The 13,610-nt window shown below is 46.9% G+C and overlaps 1 protein-coding gene and 1 long non-coding RNA gene across 7 annotated transcripts in view; one reads left to right on the top strand and one right to left on the bottom strand.

Moving 5' to 3' along the window:
* Nucleotides 1–10,388, bottom strand: part of LOC142455192 (uncharacterized) — a 37,818-nt gene extending 27,430 nt beyond the window's left edge. The window contains exon 1 of the long non-coding RNA XR_012785748.1: nt 9,842–10,388. This is a non-coding gene — a long non-coding RNA (uncharacterized LOC142455192). The remainder of the gene's footprint in view (nt 1–9,841) is intronic.
* The window catches only part of TENM3 (teneurin transmembrane protein 3), a 710,639-nt gene continuing 706,814 nt past the window's right edge, over nt 9,786–13,610 (top strand). For 2 of the 6 annotated variants that reach the window (XM_075556855.1, XM_075556853.1), the window contains exon 1: nt 10,244–10,658. The gene's annotated coding sequence lies outside the window, so the exon portion shown is untranslated. Of the gene's footprint in view, nt 9,957–10,243; nt 10,659–13,610 lie in introns of those variants that run through there. The other 4 variants (XM_075556854.1, XM_075556850.1, XM_075556851.1 and 1 more) reach the window with 3 other exon arrangements.

Below are 13,610 nucleotides of genomic sequence, written 5' to 3'. Positions count from 1 at the left end.
GAAGATAATTGCTTAGACTTCCAGACACAAACGTATGTGACTGTGACCCATTTACTTCCAGAATGAGGATTTATGAATGATACCGTTTTAGTCTTTTAAAGAAATCATTTTTTGAGTCAGCTGCAGGCTTGGGGTAAAACTATAAAGTATCAGCATCCAAAATTGGATTTTAAACTTCTGAAGTCTTAAACAGGTCATTTGTCTATTTCCATGTTTCAAGTGGGAACAATGGTCCATGATATGCTTTGCTATTTTCAGAGAGTAGTCTATGAGCATGAATTGCAGAATCTATTTTTGTGTTGAGATTAGCAGCAGTATTGATGATATAAACACCTTTTCTATCCTGGCATTTACAGGCAAAAATGTGACTCCTAAAACCACACACACACACACACACATACACACACATACACACACACACATACACACACACACCACATATACACACATACACATACACACATACACACACACACCACATACACACACACACCACATACACACACATACACACGTACACACACATACACACACACATACACACATACACACACATACACACACATACACACACATACACACACCACATATACACACATATACACATACGCACACACATACACACATACACACACATACACACATACACACACATATACACATACACACACATATACACATACACACACACACACACACAGCTTCCACACCTTTAGCTGACATTTTCCAACCAGCAAGGTTTGTGAGGCTGAACCCTAAATGATCTGTTAATGATTTGGGATTTTAAACAGGTCACTCTGAAAGCTGGTTCTTGTAATCCACTTTGACATGAAAATAGTACTGTCATTGAATCCAAGGAAATACCACAGTTTAATGCTTAATCACATTAAATTCAAGATAATTTGGATGTCAGGAAGCCATATTTTGGAAACATGAAATTGAACTTTATTCCTGAGCAAACCATGAGCATAGACTTTGCCAGAGCCCCTTAGCACTGAGTTGGAGTTCTAAAAAGTTGGTATAAGGAAACAACAACACCTATTTATTAATAACACTTAAACACTGTAGAGAATACACACATATAATTAAAATGTCAATGCTGACAAATAATAGTGCAATGATTCATTTCTTGTATAACAAGTGTTTTCCTTTCAAGAGAAACATTCTTGCTCCTTCACCTGTCTCGTGAGTGCCCAGGAGTATCCCTAGCTTCTGATTGAAAGCAGGTCACTGTTGTACACTCTCAGGAGTTCTACTTGCTTGCCTTGTACATTGTTATGTGTGGACGTTGTCTGGGTGATGGAAGGGTGGGGATTAAGCTGGATTTAGGGTCAGTTGACAGAGTGACGTCTGAAAGGACTGAGGAGATAATTTGCATTTTTGAGCTAAATTGTTAAAATTATGGTGAGTAATACATATTATAAGGATCTTAACATATACCTAATAGGTCACCTATGGCCCCACAGGAGTGTTAATACTTCTGAGTCATTCCATTTACTTGACACAAATGGTTTTGTCTGATTGCTCTAATCTATCATGATACCTTGATCTAAACAACTGATGTCATTCCATAAAGAAGATCCATTAAAGAGAAGCCCATTATAACACCTTATAATCTACAATGCAAATGAGAAACCGTTTAAACGGAAAAAAATGGAAAAGAAAACCTGGTGGAGGCTAAAGAATTTTCTAAAAAATAAAAAGCGGGTCTCAATTCTTAAAATACCATCAGTGTTTTTCCCCAAAAAATATCAAGCCAAAGTTGACTATGTCTTTGTGGACTCAAACTTTCCACAAAACACAATCAGGTCTTCCAGCAGGCACACCTCCCCAATGTGTTAAACTCTGTCCAATTGTTCAGCTAATTCTTATGCCTCTCCACTTTTACAGGATGTGATATTTTTATTGGGGTTCAGGGAAGCATGGCTAATGACATCAGCAAGCTTTGTAATTTCTCACTGCCAGTTTTCGACACGACTTGCACCTTTGTCACTCAGATGGCACCAACTTGCTCCAACAATTAATCTGAAAGCTCTGGAGTAGGGAGGCTTTAGAATGGACCCTTCTTGGGATTTTGTTGTTTAAAAAAAGAGAAGTTCCCATGAGCGAAGGGAGTAAGTCAGCTTTTCCAGCCTCTGCCTCTCGCCCCCCAAGTCCTCCTGTTTTCCCCCCACCACCAAAAGGAATGAATTACATTTCTCTTCTTGTCCTTTAAATGAATAGCATAGTTTGGGAGAAATTATTGGGCAATTGCATGCCTTTTATGCAGATAATGCTATTTGATGAAAGCGGTGTTTTGATCTGCTAAGGATAATACAGATCCAGGGTTGGATTCATTGGTGAGAGTAAAGCTGTCTTCTGTGATAACTTCATCTCAGCATGAGGTCAGACGGGGAAAACCGGGATGGGGGATTAAAAAATGACACAGTCGGAGCAGTATTCAGTTCCCTGCTGTGCTCCTGGCTGCAGACTCTAGCTTATGTTTCTGATCTGTTATGGTATTGTCTGCCTTTCTCTCTCAGAGCAGAAAGAGACTGCTTAAAACTTTTCTTTTCGCAGCTAGAGGGATTAGTTCTGTGCAGCTTTTTTAATTAAAGAAACTGTATCTTTTTCAAGGCAATTTAAAGCTGCACGGGAAGGACCATCAACACCCACGACTTAGGACTATTATCTGTAACAAAATGTAAGCTCCACATTTGATATACAAAAATAAGGGGAGAGGAGCTAGAGAAGTCGGCCCTATTTTTTAACCTTCAGTGATTGTTCCGATCCCTAAATGAAGAGCAGTAAATAAATTATTTGGGATAAGGCCTAAATACGTTTCCATAAGTAGTAACTTCTAGCCGCTTGGCTTTCTAGCTTAGCTGAGCTTGCTTAATTAAATCTTCATGATGATAGCGAACTGCACTTGAAAATAGTGTAAGAGGAAATAGATTTGACTGTGTATCCTTTTCTTTGCCCAGAGATCATTTTTAAACATTTCCATTTTACTGAAAGGGAAAACAATAGAAAACGTCTGCTTAATATGGGCAATTTGCATTTAAACAGCGCAAAGCCCCACATTAGGGTGCTTTATCACAAGAAACCTACGTGTGTGTGATAAGTGGCCAGCGTCTTTATTAGCCTGATGGGAGCCTGGATTGAAGGTGTCCAAAGTGATGATGAATTTGTCAGGAGCTATACATTTGAGTTGAATTTATAGCTCAATTTAACCCAGGTTAATGTCGAAAATCCTCAAATGTTTCAAATAAGGCCCAGATGGTTATCACTTTACAAAGCACACAGGCTCTGCGCTTGGGTTGCGACACACACACACATCTCCAGCTCAATTCCATGCCAGATCAATTGGAAACAGTCCTCCTGAGCAGACAGGAACAAGCAGAGATTGTTTCCCCAACACCAGCTGAACCCTTGTCTTGAAGAAATGGAAAGCAGTCATCTTAGGCTCTACTCCCTCTTGCTCTAAGAAATCCAAAGGTCGTTGGAAAACAGTTTAAGAGTTTTATATAGTCTGTCATCTTTATCATCAAAGGCTGGCACTATCAGTATTCAATAGGTTCCTACCTCCAAAATTTCCTCCCCATTTTCAGTAAATGCCACGTCTTTTTGAAAACGAGTAAATCAGATTCTGACCTCTTTGCCTTTGCCCATTACTTTTGTCTTGACTTCAAATTATGCGTCTGAGAAAAAGTCAACTAAGTTCAGAGGTGAACGGATGAGGCGTCTTGCATGACTCGAATTTTTTAATGGCATGCTTAATGAACATATTTTTCTAAGGTACGTTTCATTTATGGCCTATCTTTTAAAAACAAAAAAGAGAGGCCCAATGGTAGAGTACAACAGAATAACTAACTATTTACCTACTTAACTCAACATCTTCTAAGCATCTTATAAATGCCAGGCCTTGGGCTAGGTCTCATGGTTCACAGAGAAATGGGGCCATGCTGTCCCGTTCCAGTAGCTTTCAGCTATTGGGAATGGTCCATGCAAAAACAGGGCCATCATTTACCACAGGAAGAAAATATGGTGCAAGCACTCCTAAGGGAGGAGGGGAACACTAATAGGTGCTTTGGTATGTAGGTTGGTGCCAGGCTGAAGTCAGCACAGGGAGAAGACAGAATGGGGCACCTCTGGGGAAAATGAGGCATTTCAATGCCAAGAGTTGGCAATGTCTTAATGGCAATGATTTTTTTTGTTCTATTTTAGTTTAACCTGTCTCTAGAAGTAAACTCCTGACATATTTAAAAGATATTATTTTATTAACCCCAAATAATCCTTCTGGATCTCTCATTGATGTTGGTCTTGTCACAACTCATTTCTCCTTATATCCACTTGGCATCAAGTCTCTTTTGACCATGGCAATGCTAGATACACTATATATACTAATATGTTTACAGAAAGCAGAATAGGTTTGTAAAGGCTCTCCATTAATAACAATTATAAAGAGCACACCTTTATGTGAGGGACAGTATGGGAGGAGGTTTCAAGCATGTACTTGGAACTCAGCCAAAGAATGCCTCTCTGGTTGGAGTCCTTCATAGGACTTGGGGTCGTTTAGGATGGTCTAGCAAAACCAAATCAGCAGTTGCGTTGAACTCCACCACTGCAGTGTCACCAAACGTCAGAGACACGTGGAGTCTTGGTTTATGCAGCGGAACACAAACTAATGTACTGGCTAAGTCTGGTCCCATTTAAAGGTTGATTTGTATGATCACCAGTCCACAGAGTGGCTCCAAAAGGCATGTCCGCTGAGAGAGGCCTATCATGCTTTAATTAAGGTCACGGAAGCATATTTTCCACCACAAACGGTCATTTAATTTTATGGCTCATCGGTGATCAAATTAGAATATTGGTTTTACAGGTTTATTTCAATCAAACAGCCAAGGGACATGTTATTCATTCTTTAGTACCTTGTTTTGTAGGGATTAAAAATAACAATAATCACTTCAGAGATATCTGAACAACTTCCCAGTCAGATGGAAGTTCGAGTGCTGTAAATTGTTCTTGGCAATTTGTGGCACTCAAAGTGGTTTGGTTAACACTCCAGTTGCCTATAACTCAGGTATTCCTCAGTGATAGCCAAGACCCTTGGCATTGTGGTGGTCACTCGCCAGTCGCTTTACAGGAGAAAAGAGAGGCTTCCCTACCCTCATGAAGAATGACGGTCTCAGAGACCCACAGGTAGCTCTCCCCTGTCCTCATAGGGTCTCTATGAGTCAGCATCGACTCTCGGTGGCAGTGAGTTTGTTTTCTTGTTTATCACCTGTGTTGTTCTCAGTTGGGAAATAACCTTTGGATCCAGTTTAGACGGTTGTCTTCCCTGATTACTTCAGAAGATGAGCTTGAAGGTCTGTCCAAGTGGCTCCCCAAGTCATCCCCGCCTGTAGCACGGAGAGACGGGAGTGGCTGCAGCCCCATCAAGTCCTTGGCTGAGTTCCTCAGTCAAGGTACTCTCGCCTCAGTTTACCAGAGCATACCTATGTCCAAGGAATACCTGTGAGTTTCACCAGCCCCTGAGGAAAGTCTTATCCATACCAGTGCTGCCCTTGCACTGGCCTGAAATCCCCAAATGCCAAAGGAGAAGTGGGTGCTGGGACTGGCTGCTTCCTACAGGTGCCGGGGGAGGGGGATATAGATCAGCTGACCCCCAGCTCTGGCCATTGCTTTGAGAAAGGAGGAGAAATCCGAGAGTCCCCAATACAACAGCTTTAAGAACAGGCAGAGGGGAAGCCAACTAAATTGGATAAGCATCTCCACGTGAGGTGAGACACCGGCCAGAGGTGTAGGCCTGTGAGAAGTTGGTAGTGTAGCAGCAGAGAAGGGGTGCCCTCTGTCCTACCTCAGTTTGTCCTTCTCCCACCCAACCAGTTCCAGAGGACAAAGGCAGTCAGTTACTTCCCAATCCTGAGTTGAACCCAGAGTTTTGGCCCATCATCTGCCATGGGTTCACTTTTCAGAGCATCACACAGAAGAGTGTCACCCAGCGTGGGAACCAATGGTGTCAACCCCCTTCCCTGTACCACACCAGGGCTTCTCCCTGTACCACCCCAGACAGACAGAATCCATAGTACTGTATATCAACTTAAAACACAGAATAATGTGTGATAAACATAAGCTGTAAATGTCAGATTATATAACTACTAATAACAAAACTGCTTTATAAAATTGTCCTACACAGAATTACAACACGAGTTGCAGCATCATATGAATGAATGAGTTGGAGTCTTTTTTGGTTTTATCTCTTTTCCCTTCAAGTACATTATTTCCCCCCCCCAAAAAAGTTAATGATACAGGTTCATAAGTACTAATCCACACAATGTTATAGTGAAACCATCATAAAACGTGACACAAATCAGAAACTTTATCAACAGGGCCAGATAAGAACCCATCAAAATGTGCTTTTTAGCACAGGATGGTGAGGTGAAGCCACCTGATTGGAAGTCTCACTGTAATTGGGTAATCATGACAGCTCTGACTAGAGAGGCATTAGAAACTTCTAAAGCAAATTAGCATAGAGATTTAGTCATACATTTAAACTGATACCTATGAGCAAGACTGATGAACAACGGTTCTGAGGTGCCAACCATAGAGCTTTTTGAAGAAAAATCTGAAACACACAAAAAAATCTGTAGACATTTTGATGTTACCCCCTCTACTATTGTCCCCAGTGAAGTCCTCACCTCCTCCCCCCACCACCCAGGCTGTATTCCCTCCCACCCCATGCCCTCCTGGGCACCACTGTCTCAGGGGTTTGCAGAGGCAGAGGAACCTCTATCTCCAAGGGCAAGGGGGCAGGGGTGGAGCAGGGAAGAGTTCCACAACATGTTCTTTTGGGTGAGTTGTGGAACTGTGTGACCAGAGGGTCCCACGGGAGGGCGATGCCGCCACCTCAGGCCCATTGTCTCACGCAGGATCTGCCGCGCTAAAGTGGCAAAATCACTAGACTTAGCTGTGAGCGGCCAGAGGTTTGCAAACGCAGACACCGAGGATGTCTTGCATGTCTTCTCCCGCTTGTTTTTGTTGCTGCCCAGGGCTAGGCGCGAGCTAGGCGCCCTGCCTGCGCTCCCCTGACAGCCTTTGGTCACATAGCGCTCTGCCTAGCCGCTTTCCAGGGAATCAATCTGAGGACTAAGCGCGTGGTCCACGTTCGCGCTGCACAACATCAGCCTTTTCTGATGGCTTGGGCAGATGGAACTTCTTTGTTCCGGAGCGGGACAAAACCAAACCAAACCAAACCAAAAGCCACCAACCCCAAACTTAACTTCCAAGGTGCCGGGCTTCGCGCTGCGCTCCGCAGACAGACCTGGAGGGCACTGAGGACCCCTGTGCGCTCTGTCCCTTGGCCACGCGGAGCGTGGGGAGAGCACAGGGCCCAGGAGAATGAGTTCTAGAGGGTCTCCAAAACAAAACCACACAAACAAGACACACAGTGGATCCAGTTAGTTTCAGTGGTGAGCATCACGTCGTGAAAAACTTCGACTATCATCGTGTAGAGAGGAGCTGGGCGAGAGGCACGCTCCAAGATGTAGTACCATTTCTGACTGTATGGGCCCTATAGTGTCCCATGTCTATTGCCAGCGTTCGCTAGTTAGCTATAATAAGAGTTTTGGAAGAAGAAAAAAAGAGCTGAAAAGCAGAAACATAGATTCCCCTCTGGTCCCCCCCCGCCCCCCCCACCCCGTGACTCCCACCTGTTTTATCAGCAATTTAGCTCTTCTGTTCTGGCCTCTTCTGGCTGCAGCCCAGGATTAGCTCTCTTTGTTACGTCTTCCTAGAGAGCAAAGTGCAAAAAAGCCAGGACGTCTTACTAGGACGCCTTAGACAACTTTTCAAGATTTGGTTTTCATGGTAACTGCTCAAGCGGGTGATTTTGGAAACACCGTCAAAGTTTCCTCCAGGTCATGCCAGCGTGATTGCCACCTAATAAAGGCTTGAGACCCATCTTCGTAATTTACAACTTTTCTTAAGCTACAGATAACGGCTCAAATGAGGGGACTCTCACTCATTCCCACCCCAGCACAGGCTTATTTTTGAAATGAGACTGGCCTCCCCCTAGGGCCACGCGAGATCCCTCTGGCAAACCGTATGCGTGTGATGGGTGCTTTGCATCACTGGCGCCCTGCCACTGGGGTCTGTTTCGCGCATTGCTGCGCTCAAGGTCACGTGGCTACATCAGGAAATCTAGAGTGAGCCTGGTATGGTACCTTAACTCAAGTTCAAAGATTCTCTTGTTAACCCCAAACTTTGGATATATTGTCATTAAAAGTCTAAGGTTCTGGCTTTCCTAAGAGGCATTGTCCAAGTTCTTCTCCCCCCCACCCCCAAGTGGTTGATCTGTTGCTCATTCTGGCTGAATCAGGTTAGACGCGCAGGTCGGTGGATAATAGAAAGAGAAGGATCCTAGAGCAAGGTCCCCTCTGCCCATGATTCTGAGGACTGTGTGGCTTGGGCCAGACCTGAAGCTGACCCTTCCCAGCACTCTAGCGGGGAGCGGTCCCAAGAGGATGCGGAGAATTCTCAGGTGCCCCCAGAGGAGCCCCAGGGCCTGGTCAATCCCTAAACTGGAGCGCCCCACCTGGCACAGAAGCTGGGTCTGGGGACCCAGGTGTGCCTGAAGGCACAGACACACCAAGAAGCTGCTCCGCGTAGGTCGCTCATTGGGTGTTCAGAAAGCACCCGGCAGCTGGAACTTGGCGGGGACTGGGGGGGGACGGGACCTTAGATAGCTCCGGGGCCCACTTTCTTCACGCCAGGGGGTCTGGGGGGAGCCTAGAGCAAGAGTTTTGGCGGGTGCAAGATTGAGTAGAAAGATGCAGGCGGAGAGAAAGAAACTCCCCCCACCTCTCCTCTCTTCTCACCACAACAACGTGGAGGCAGAAGTCCTGTTAGGCTAGTCATCTGAGCGGGAAATGGAGAATTGAGAATAAGGCGGCAGCTGGGGGTGAGAGGCAGGGGGTGCGGAGGGGGAGGGTAACCCTGGGAGCCTCTAAAGAGCTCCAGAACCTGTCCCCAGGCCCGTGCACGGTAGTTGGAGGTCGCTAGCTCTGGAGCCTGCGGAGGACACTAGCGCTGCGAGCCTGCCAGACTGAGGATTGTAAAGGCGTCTGAGAGTTTAGTGTCCCCACCCCCACCCCGGGGAGAAGGTCATTGGAGATTCTGAACGGCGGACGAAAGCATATGCTGGCAGGGAAGGCGCGGGTCCTTTCCACGGCCCCAGTGAAGGACGGACCGCCTACCGGGGGTGGAAATCCTTAATTATACCCTTCTGCCTCCGAATCCAGCTTCCCGGGAGCGTCTCGCACTCCCACCGCCTCGGTGACTCAGCTGACCTGAAATGCCCACCCTACGCAAGATCAAAAACAGTTGATTTCTAAGAAGGTTCGAGGTGTGTTTGCACACAGAAGTGTTTCCACTTAAGTCCGAAGCAATTGCCCGCCCCTCCCCCCGTTGCTCCTCCCCGCCACCCCAAGAAAAGGACAGACCCGCCACGCTCGTCCCCGCGCACTTTGTTGGTGCGTGTGAATTTCCAATGGCGCTGTAAGTTCATTAGTGTTTGCAATCAGCGGCTGGCAGACCCCTCATCAGAGCCGAAAGCCGGCAAGAGCCATTCATCAGCGTGAAGTGTTATTCATGGGTGACCCCTAAATCACGGCAAGAGTAGTGGATGCACTGATTGGTCACAGCATGGGAGCCTCCGTGCTTTTCCCGGACCCGACGCGGCCGGGAAGAGGGAAGGCGGGAGGGGCGGCGGACGTGGTTCAGTCCGGCAAATCCTATGTGACAGAAAAAGGCAGTAAATGAGGGAATATCTTTTTTTGAATAAAGAAGAAGAAATAAATACCTGTCATCTTGACAAGTGGCGGAGCGGAGGAGTCAAGGATTATAAATGATCAGAGCCGGGTCCAGCTCGCCCCGTGATTGGGCTCTCCCGCGATCTGCACTAGGGGAAGCGCATGGTAGGCTACTCTCCCCTCTCCCCCTCAATCTGTCTCTCTCTCTCTCTCTCTCTCTCTCTCTCTCTCTCTCTCTCTCTCTCTCTCTCTCTCTCTCTCTCTCTCTCTCACACACACACACACACACACACACACACACACACACACACACACACACACACACACACACACGACACGTGGACGCGCCGCCTCTCGGGCACCCTCGGCCCAGCGCATCTCCCGGTCACACAATTAAGGTCCTGGATGGTGCTCCCAGGCACAGGGTCCTGCTCGCCTCGTCACCTTTCCCTCCTCTTCGCCGTCCTCCCCCGCCGCCTCCAGCCTCACGCAGCCCGGCTGAGAACCCCAAACTCCTGCCGGGCCTGGCCGCCCGCGGGGAAGGCTGCCAGGGGGCGGGCAGGCGGGGAGAGGGGGCGCGCGGGGGAGAAAGAGAAAGTGAACTCATTGGCGCGCCCCGCGCGCCTCCCTCCCCTCGCCGGGCGCCGGGCCCGCCGCGGCCGGGCGGCGGGCTGGGAAGGAAGTTGTAACACTTGCTGTTCGCCCCCTCCTCCCCTCCCCGCCCCTCGCCCCACGCCGCTCCCGCCGCGGGGCCCCCTCCTCCGCGCCCGGCTCCTTTGAATTTGGCAGAGCGCTGCGTGTGCGCGCTGCTCGGGTGGACGCGGCGGCGGCCGGTCGCGAGCCGGCGGCGCGGGCGAGCGGAGCGCGGTAAGTGCGGCGCCGCTGCCGGCGCGCCCTCCTTCCTTTCTGGGGTCCTAGTGCCCGGGCCGCGGCAACGGGAGCGGGCGGGCGGGCGGGCGGGAGCGGGCGCTGCTCGCGCGGGGCTCGGAGCAGCTCCGGGAGGCGGCGGCGAGTCGGCCGGCCCCGGAGGTGAGGGAGCATCCCCTCTGCTAGCGAGCGGGCTTGGACCGACTCCGGCGTGCGGTTCCCGGCCTCCGGTCCCCTCCCCTCCCGCGTTGACACCTCGGGTGGAGTGCCCAAGTAGGAACTTGGCGGGTGCTTCTGGCCCGGGGACTGGGCGCCGCTCCCCCATTCTGGGGAACCCGGGTGCCCCGAGGAAACGCGGGCGCTCCGTGGGGGCAGGGAGTCCAGCCTTCCTTGCTCAGGTCCCAGCCATCCCCAATTTTTGCGGCGGGGTTCCTTGTGCTCTGAGAGGGGGACCGAACGGTATCCTGGAGGGCTACCAGCCACCGGGAAGCGCGGAGATGTCACTACTTTCCTGGGAAGTGGGGAAGAGGCTTCTCTAACTGCCTAGGAGCCAAGTTGGGAAAGAGTGGGAGCAGGAGAGCTAGGGGCTGGGGCTGGTGTGGGGAGTGGCTGATCAGGACCAAACTTGATCTGGTAACTCTGGGTGGGGCTGGTAAGGAGCAAGCCAAACAATATCTTGAACTGGGCATGAAACAAAAAAGACCTACAGATTCGTGAGGCTGCAACTGTAGCTAAACTCCGATTTTATGTCTAATTAGGTTGGGGCAAGTTTTGTCTGATCTCTGCTGAACACCCATTGTGCAGTTTGGGTGCCTCACCTCAAAGGGGGTTATAATGGTCACTTGTTAATTGTTGCTGTGGAGGTGGGGTGGCAAGTTCTTCTGCAGAGCAGCACAGCCAATACATCCCTTTACAGGAGTCCTTATACCTTAAAGCTGGAGAAAAGTTTCCAGGTACTTCCGAGGAGGAGCCCTGGCAGTGAATAGGGGAAGACTTGCTTGCCCTAATGCTTTTCACGGGGCCCCAAGCCACTGGGAAAGCCAAGGACTGCATCCGTCTCCCAGCGCTCCATTTCTTATCTTCTGACAGTGTATTTGTCAAAGGGTTGTAGGCTCTGGCAGAATCCACTGGGTGGTCTTTACATTAGAAATAGAAAAACGTCCAAGCACTACTTTTCCCTTCCTTTGGTTATCAAAACTGGGAAGAGAGAGAGAGAGAGAGAGAGAGAGAGAGAGAGAGAGAGAGAGAGAGAGAGAGAGAGAGAGAGAGAGAGAGAGAGAGAGAGAGAGAGAGAACTGGCATATCTTTGGAGAGATTGAAAGAATAGCTCCGACGGTGATTTAGCAACTAAACAGAACTTGGTAATTTGATTCCCTTAGCTAATTTGTTTAAAAATCAATGGATTCCACCCCCATGCCCCACCCCCATGTCTACCTGGAGAAACTTCTGTAGTCTTTCTAGTTATAGTGAACAGAGTTCAGAATATAGAGTAATTATCTCATTATAATTCATTGTGCATTTTACTATTTCAATTGAAACAAGTTTTTGAGTGTTTCATCCATTTGCTGTGTGTATTTCTTAATATATTCTTAATGACCTAAAACTTCTAGCTTGTGTTTCTCAATCTATGAAATTCTTCTTGAAGCCTCAAAAATTTCGATCTGTGAGTCTAAATGCAGAGCAAATATTTAATTCTTGCTCTAAGAGTGAGAGGTGAGTTCAGTAATAAGACTTGCTAATCCCACTTTAAAATGTCATGGCATTCACAAATTATTCCTAAATTCTTCAAAGATGAGAGCTTATAATTAGTTTAGTTAGTCTATTGTGTATTTCTTGATTTCATCTATCTCTCTTCCTGTTGCATTTTCACAATCTTTTTTTCCATGAGTTTTAATATTCCTTCTATTCAAGGTACTGGCTTTTTTCTAACAGTAAATATATTTTATTTTAGATGATTTTAAAATAAGAACAGATATATTATTGGAAGGGTAATTTCTTCAAGTAAGAGAAAAATGTTTTTGTACACACTGTATATTTTTATTAAAATCTATATACATGTAGCTATACCGATGCTTACATATTTGGAACATTTCAGGAGCGCCCTATGCCAATAGCATTAATGTTAGCAATCCCCAGGCACAGAACATCGACGCTAATACAGGTTGTTTGATTATTTGAAATAAAGCAGGTATATGGATAGTAGAATTGTGACTAGTTCTTTTTCCAAATTGATCAGTTTGCATGGTTGTGTTTATTTTCTGGAAAGAAATGTTTTGGGTAAATTGTAGAAGCTTTCTTACTGTGATCATGTAGGCATGTCACAGTCTTTTGGTGAGAAAGGGAAGCTGCTTTCTGCTTTACTGGGAAGAAGACAAAGAAAGATAAGGATGCTTATCTTTGCACAGAAGCACACCCCTGAATAGAGGGAAAAGTTTTAAATTTATTTGGAAAGAAAACCTAGCTAAACAATAATAATCCAGTTAGCAAGTTCAAGCTCTCTTAGCTTAGCTTCTGAGAGCCAAGAGTAATTATTCTCTTTGTAAAGAGTCGAGGAAAGAAGAAACCAGCCAAAAGTGTAAGGCTGTCATTGTGCGTAGAATAATCTTTCAGAAATCCTAGATAAACTTTGAGCTTGATTGTTAAGGGGGAAAAGAGGAGGCTTCCATTGCCGTGAAAGTATGTTTGGAGATGCTGAAGCTTATCCTACCGACAATGATAATGGAAGACAAGTCTGGAAGTCATGAGCAGTGATATAAGTCTATAAAGCCCACTTTATTACTCTGTTAATGTTGATTATTGAAATAAATGCATTGCTATTGTCTCCTTTTCATGAAACCTTTCCACTCTTTTGAAAATGTGATTTGGAGAGCTGGTAGAGGAGTGTCGTCCAGGTGGTATGCTTAAGTGTATCAGTGTACTCGCCGCCATAATGATGCATCTATCTGCCCTTGG

Source organism: Tenrec ecaudatus, chromosome 8 (assembly GCF_050624435.1).
Source record: "Tenrec ecaudatus isolate mTenEca1 chromosome 8, mTenEca1.hap1, whole genome shotgun sequence".
Lineage (NCBI taxonomy): Eukaryota > Metazoa > Chordata > Mammalia > Afrosoricida > Tenrecidae > Tenrec > Tenrec ecaudatus.
Note: the sequence above shows the minus strand (reverse complement) of the source record. Positions and strands in the feature narration are given on the sequence as shown.